This window comes from Triturus cristatus, chromosome 8 (genome assembly GCF_964204655.1).
Source record: "Triturus cristatus chromosome 8, aTriCri1.1, whole genome shotgun sequence".
Taxonomy (NCBI): Eukaryota; Metazoa; Chordata; class Amphibia; order Caudata; family Salamandridae; genus Triturus; species Triturus cristatus.
Genome location: NC_140591.1, coordinates 1,002,484,665 through 1,002,492,600, shown reverse-complemented (window position 1 = coordinate 1,002,492,600; position 7,936 = coordinate 1,002,484,665). Strand labels below are relative to the sequence as shown.

At 43.8% G+C, this 7,936-nt stretch overlaps 1 pseudogene; it reads right to left on the bottom strand.

The window, feature by feature from the left end:
- Window positions 1–1,982: 1,982 nt before the first annotated feature.
- LOC146805337 (WD repeat-containing protein 5 pseudogene) lies at window positions 1,983–2,975 on the bottom strand (annotated as a pseudogene).
- Window positions 2,976–7,936: the final 4,961 nt, after the last annotated feature.

The following is a 7,936-nucleotide window of genomic DNA, read 5'->3' as shown; positions in this document are numbered from 1 at the left end:
TGATTCTGGTATTTTACTGATCTCTGCTGGTGATTTTCTATCAAGAAAGTAAAATAGAGGCACTTGCAGAAAAAAAAAGTCCCTCAGCAGACAGCAATTTGAGTGTTTTACTGACCTTTTCAGTTAAATACAGGCAGTTGAACAGAAAAAAAGTCTCTAAGCAGAAGTAGACAAGTCCTAGGTCTGATCTCCAGAGCCCACAAAGTACATACACATATAAGTATATAATAAGTATATACTAAAGTATATACAAGAGGTCTCAAAAGCTCAACCTAAAAATACAGGCCCTCAGAGCAGCATCCAATCTATTTAAGATAAAAACCTAGGTCAGACTCGGTAATAGGCTAATCTGTAAGAAAGAGAGACTTTTGCTCCAGAAGCCTCAGTGCTACCAAAGAGAGAAAGTAAGAGGATAGATGAGGTTTTTGACTCTGCAGTTTTTTAAACAGCTAGCACATCTGCTTTGTTGGGGTGATACGACAGAGCTGTATGGGAATCGCTCAATGCTCTTTTGCTGATAAAATGCCAGAAAACAGGAGACAGGACTTTGTTGAGGTAGTACGGGAAGGCCAAGTAGTCTCCAACCAGTCAATCAGCGTGTGCTTATGAATCTACAGACCCTACTGTCATGGAGGTTTGTCACAGCATCTAAGTGTGGTTACTTGCTGCTGGGACTTACAGACCACCATCAGGACATAAGACTCTAGTTATTCAATGTGCATTTGTGTTGTAGCTAAAAAAACACGTGTCCATTGAAGTGCTAATGTGTATCAGCATGTAAAAGTGCATATTATAGCAAACTGAGGTCATCTTCCCGTTCCATGCCACTCAAGCCTTATGTTTCGTTCCTTGTCATTTAGTTGTACAAGCCACATTGGGGGAAAGGATACGAGCCATTTTTCAGAAATGTCTCTGGTTGCTGCAAACACCACAACCAGCAGCACATTAGATTTTATTGTTACCGGGGTCCAAGACATCATGTACCTTCCTAGACCCCAATGCGTTTCTCCACATGAGGCCGTGCAACAGTGCCTGGAGGACAACTGCTCCTAATAAAAATACATTTTGGAAGACAATGTGAATCTTACAATTCCAGTTAAACAACTCCTCAAGGGATGGTGCAAGAGACACAATCTCTTAAAGGGAATTCCCGTTTACCAAGGCCTACCAACCCAAGCAATTGTGATAGATGCTTCTCTAATAGAATAGGAAGCTTATCTAGGATTTTGTTTTAACAAAGCGGGTATTGTTTAATGTAAAATGTTTTAGGACTGCATCTATATGCACACACGGCAATAAATGTAAGCAATATACAGACAGGTAAAATGCAGATCTTAACTGGAAGGCAGTTTTGCACTGATTGAAGACTGAAATTACATTATTGGTTTTATTTGGTCACAAAAAGAAAGCAAAAGTAAAAACCGCCAGGACATGGCGTTCAATTGATCTTCTTACAAGATCAAACTATGTTGAACAAGTACTCATTTCCTGATATTCGTTGGACTACTCCGATATCACAACATGGTAAACAGTCTTTTTTTAGAGTGTCCATGTCTAATTCCACAGTTGACTTTAGATTCATCCTCACAAAAGGGTTCATACCTACCCCAAAGTTGAGAGGGTAGTCGACTGTCAATGTAACTGATGCAAGCCATGGAAACTTCATCTGCAGGTTGTGATTCCATTCAGAGTACAGTAAGCGCACCCACAATATCACCATTTCCTCAAACACTTCTACAGTTTGAAAACTGGGAGGAAGAAAATGAAGGCGGCTCATATCTTCAGGTCTGAGCTTCACCCATTAAGATGTTCTAAAGACTCTCCCAGACGTCCTTCGAATATTTATTTTATTTTCTCAAGCTTTGCTCAATTTCAGATCAAAAGTGCACCTGAAAAACCTTCAGATTTTGTACAAGGCGTCTTTTGCACAACAGGTTATCTTCCATCAGTTGCAGTTCTCCAAAAGTAGTTTGTGAAGTATTTTAGCAGTCACTTTTCCATAGCTTGATGGTTTAGTCGTTCAGCAGAGCGGCTGATGCAATTATGTTTTCTGTTGGGTGACATGCAGTTGAGATTACAACATCTGTATGCCCCTATAGCTTCTGTACAATTTCCTTAGTCTGGAGGTTCCAGATGTAAACCAACTTGTCTTCTGAACCAGAAACAATCCACTTGCCACCAGTTACAGAGAAGTTAGCAAATATGCAATATTTTTCGTTCTTGTGACAAGTGTAGGTTTTCAGGCAGTTTCCTTTGCTGTAGTCCCTAAGTTTTAAAGTATTGTCTAATGTTGCTGCTGGAATATATTTGCCGTTTGGAGAGAATTTCACAAAAGACACTGGAGGGTTGTCATCACCAATCAACGTTTTTAAGCACTGGCCGGACGCATTGTCCCAAATTTGGCAAAGACCATCATAGCTACTTGAAACAATTAAGGAGCCATCGCGATTAAAATGGACAGCTGACACTGGCTTGGAGTGTGCAGGCAGGGTCTTAAGGCACTTTCCAGTCTTCACATACCAAATTCTAGCACTTTCATCAAACTATCCTGACACAATGAGGTTAGAATGGGGGTTGAAGTTGCAGCAGTAAACATAGTTACTGTGACCCTTCAGGGTCTTTAAGCATTTTCCCAAACTGACGTCCCAGATCTTTAGCGTTTTGGCATCAGAAGCAGACTAAAGAAGTTTGGAATCAGATGACCAAGCAAAATAAGAGATTTCCCAATTTATGACCAGATATAGTATTCTCAAATTTCCCTTCAAATGCCCCCCAAATTTTGATAAGCTTCTCAGCAGATGAACTTGCTAACCATTCTCCGTTTGGACTGAATTTGACAGAGGATTCTGGTTTGGTGTGTCCTTCAAAGCATAATTAGACTTTACAGGTGCAGGCTTGCTTTGATTGGATGAAGAGGAAGGTGTCGATTTTGTTTTTATTGCTTCTGTTTCAGGTTTCTTCTCTCCTGTTGCCATGGTCGTGTGGTTGAAAAAAAATGGTATTTGATGTTGTTCAAAAGAGGATTCAAAGCGAGACCCTTGGAATACGGGAAACGGATAGGCTATCCAGTTATCGGAAATGGCCCGTGTGTCACAGGTACAGTATAAAAAAAAAGACCGGGGCTGCAGTTTGGTACCACTCTCAGTTGGTGAAGTTGTCCTGGAATTGTTGGTCACCTCTAATGCTGCTGATTTCTTTCGGGGGTACTGTAAGTAAAATTAGTAATGGCAGCATGCAATTGCTCTCCTGTCTTTGCTTCACGGCCTTTACAGGGGGTTGTGAAGAGCCTATGGCTGGGCGGTGTGTATGTTGCCAGGTACCTTGTCACTCGTCCATGAACGCGAGTGCAGCTGCGTTGGGCAACATCTCCACTGAGCGATCGTCGTCCACCACACCTGACATGTTGTCAACGTAATCCATCAGCTGACCCGGACAGATGTGCTGACCCCAACCACTGGACCCAATGTGCACCATAGCCCAAAAGGATAGTGGCTCAATGTGCTCACTGCACACTAGGGCTTGTGGAAACTCCCAGGTCCAGTTTCCAACCTGCATGCCAAACATCCATGCATGCCATAAATGGGCATCACGGTGACACTCCTGGTCGTGGTCCAACAGGGGGCGCACACACACGTCGCAATCCAGGTCAGCTACCGTTACGTTGGTGAGGCAGACATCCATGGACCACTCGAATATGCATGAGCGACAATGCAACACAGGCTGAACGCAGGTGACGTCCGAAAGGCAGAAGCTCAGCCGGTAACTGATCCGCAACACTGCCAACAGCAGTGCCCCCAGTACATGCAGCAGACGTGCACGGTGCAGGTCCACGTGACTGGAGTCGAGCATGTGTCCGGGATGGCCTTCCATTGCGTCAGTGGCTCTGCTTGAAGTGGGACTGGCTTGCCCAGCGTTAGTCCTGTGGATTAAATGGCACAGCTCAGTGCAATGAGCAGTGTCTGTGTGCAACGGGTGCAGACCTGGGGTGGGGTGGGAGTACGTGTGAAGGCCATTTCATGCACGCTAACTATGACCAAGGACTTCTGCATGTAGGATGTGTATACATTGGTCTTACGGCAGGCAGTGCGTAGTTTGGGAGTTGGAAGCAAATGCTATTGTATCTGTCAGGGGGTGCTTGCCAAAAGCAAGTCTCTGCTCGGAGCTGCAGATATGCTACCGTCTGATACTTCAGACAAAGGACCATTCATCCCTACAGGAACTTCACCATCTGCAGGCCAACAGGAGAGGTACAGAGGCCTGTAGTGGGTGTGATGGTATGTCTGTGACCCTGGGACTCATGGATGATATGCCCGGCACGTTGCACATGAGCGGCCTCACTGTGTGTTACGTTGCCACACAGCTGCCCCTCCCTCCCACGAGCCCCCACACCTGTGTGCGCTGCGCGGTTGCATCACGTGCGCTTCCACAGCACACCATTGTAATGCCTGTCTGCGCTTATCCAGCAGCATGCCAACAACACCGTGATGCTGGCCTCTGAGGGTGGGCAGCCAAGTGAGTGCAGGCCAATGGTCCAGACATGGCAGATACAGGTGTACAGCCCATGGCGAGCTGGGATCATGCTGGGAATGAGGCCAGGCAACTGACTCATGCATCCGCAGGACTGATACACATAACACTTGGCATGCATGTGCCAAGACAGTGGGAAGTCATTCATTAAGTCTTTATTCGATTAAAAATCATAAAAGACACAGCATCACAATATATAAGCCACATCAATAAATTAGATAAAAAGACATTAAATACACCAAGACTAGAATGATTTCAATAAATCAAGATTAACAATAAAAGTATCAAAACCCAAAAAATAACTGTTACTATTGCAGATGATCTAGATGGTTCCTCCTTATGGCCCAGCACGTGGACCAGAACTTTGCCATGGCAACCACAATCACCTCCTTGGTATCACACTTAAGGATACGCAGAGCTGTTTGCGCTGAGCTTATGCCTAACAGTTTACACAGTGGCTTGATCCATTTCATACGAGGAGCTCTATATGCGGGACATACAATTAAGACATGTGAAATGGTTTCAGTTGACCCCTGACAACAATGACAGGAGGAATCTGCATTTGGAGCCTGGTTGTTTCCCCATTTTTTAGTAAAAGATTTTAGGGGCAAACAACCCACTCTATATTGGTGGTACAACTTCCTGTCAATGGTTCCAATGATAGTGTCCCAATAGGGTTCCAATGAATAATCGACCTTATGGTCCATAAAAAGATCGGATAATGAATCCCTAGGGAACTTGGCAGGGGACCTAAGTAGAAGCATCTCGGCATACAATCTCTTAAGTTCACTCTTGGACGGAAAAGGAGAGCCTTCTGGATCTGACCAAAGATGGCCTAGGTTCAGAGCCTTAAGAGCTACTTTAATGTTATGTAACCAAGAAATTTGACGGCACTTGTCCACCCCTATAAGATATTTAAGGGCCAAAGCATAAGGAGCTAACTCAGGGGTTGTCCACAGGCGTCTCCAATATGCCAATGGTCTAAACCCAGCTACCTCTTCAAAGGATACGCACCCCAAATCCTGCAACAATGGTTTTAAGGGTGTAGATTGGGGTAAACCAGTGAGAGATCGCAAAAACTTGTTTTGGGCCAGTACCAGCGGAAGCAAGTTTTCGAAACCCCAGAGTTCCGCACCATAAAGAATAGACGCTCTAACCTTCCCTTGATACAGCTTCATTACTGGAGCTATTGGTTTGGTTAGGGAGGATCTATGTTCTTTTAAAAGAGCTCCCGCCAGTTGGTTATGTTTGATAACTAGGAGATCCAACTGGTGGTTCCAATTTAGTCTCCGCCCCAGGGTCACCCCTAAATATGCAAAAAAATCAGTTTGCTCAATAAGAGCATTATTCATTCTAAGTACAGTACTGATTTTTTTCTTCTTGTGAAGAACCATAAATTTTGTCTTCCCGACATTGACCTCCAGCTCATTATCACTACAGAAGAGTTGGAAGCGATCCAAAGCACGTTGAAGGCCGGGTTTAGTTTTAGACAATAAAAGGGTATCATCTGCAAACATTAAAATCGGAATTCTTAATCCATCAAGTGTGGGGGCATCAGTAGGAAAATCAGTGAAATAGGAAACAACATTGTTGATAAAAAGGGAGAATAAAGTGGGTGCTAAAACGCACCCCTGGCGCACACCTTTATCGACTTTAAAACTATTAGTTGTCTCCCCTTGCCCTCCCCATCTCACACAAGCAGTGTTATTTTCATGGAGCCTAACAATAAATGATAAAATCCCTTGGGGCATCCAGCCCTTTCCAAAGAGTCCCAAAGCTTGTTACTTGGGACGAGGTCAAATGCGGATTTAAGGTCCACAAAGGCTGCATATAGGGCACCTCCACCCAGCACTACTGTGTTCCAGTACAACATCATAAATCTAAAAACCTGATCAATAGTGCTGATATGGCTCCGAAAACCCGCCTGAAAGTTGGATAGTATTCCATATTCATCTATCCACTCCAACACCCGATTAAGTACCATTTTAGCCACCAGCTTCTGGGAAGTATCAATCAGGCTGATGGGCCTATAATTAGATGGAAGGGCCCGGTCACCTTTCTTGTAAATTGGTATAATTACAGCCCCTAACCATGAATCGGGTATAGGGGCACCTCCTGCAATACCATTGATCAGGAGTTGAATGTCTTTGACCCAGTTTTCACGTTCAAATTTAAATATATCGGAAGGGCGCCCGTCCGGACCGGGTGCTTTCCCGGCTGGCAAACCATTCAGTGCGTGTTCCACCTCTGTATAAGAAAAAGATAAAGACTCCACACAAGGATCAAATGAGAGGGAAGACGGGATCGGAGTGTTAGAACTGGCAAACTGGGTTTCGAAAAAGATGACCCAATCTTCTGGAGGAACATGGTTTACCGGTTTTGAAATGTCGATACCACTTCCCCATTTAATTTGATGCCAAAATTTACTCCAATTCCTATCCCTACAAGATACCAGTAAGTCTCTCCATCTTGACTCATCAAACATCCATTTAGCTGAGTATTGGATTTGCTTTTATGCCGCTCGACATTCCCTTATATCTGGAATTGACCCCATTTTCATTGAGCAAGAAAGAGCTTTAAAAGCCCTCCTGCAGTCATCATTATACCATTTGGCCGACTTAAGTTTAATATTGTTAGTGCTTTTGTGAATTTGACCCGGTTTATAAAGAATTGGTCTCATCTTCTTAACCATCTCTAGGTGGAGTGATGTTAATCCATAAGCATCACTTCCTATGGTATTAGAATTTAACCGAGTAGCAGCAGCTAGGGTATCTAGTAAGATTTGCCTAATCAAAGAGCAACTTACTTCATTGCTTATAATCTGGTCCCACTTAACTCTACGACAATTATTAGAGAGTGAAATAGAGGGCGTAATATCATCTCTCTCAATATGTACACTCACATTGGTGGAGATGTTCAACTGTGCTAGAAGAGGGTCATGATCACTCTCTGTCCTAGAACACACCTCCATGTCGATCAATTTGGGCCATAGTTCAACACTTAGGATAAAGTAATCAATCCTGCTATGCTTGGAACCCATATTATATGTGGATTTACCATGGAGGTCTGATTTGGACCTTCCGTTAACTGCCCTAAGCCCGAATCCCATAGTAAGTGCCTTTAGTTGAAGTGCAGCTTGCGTCCATGATTTGATCTGATCTAATGACAAAGACGGGATACCCAAAGCCGTATCCTCGTCACACGAAAAATTACCATCTTCGAACCCGAGGGGTTCAAAGGTACAATTGAAGTCACCGGCAATAATTAGGTTGCTAGAATTATTTAGGGACTGTAAGAACATGTCAAGAGCAACCACTGTGCGAGATATTCTTCCACCCGCCTGACCTCTGGCATATACATTCACTAAAGTGCACTTATGGGCATTACCAATTGAGATGGAAAGAGCAAG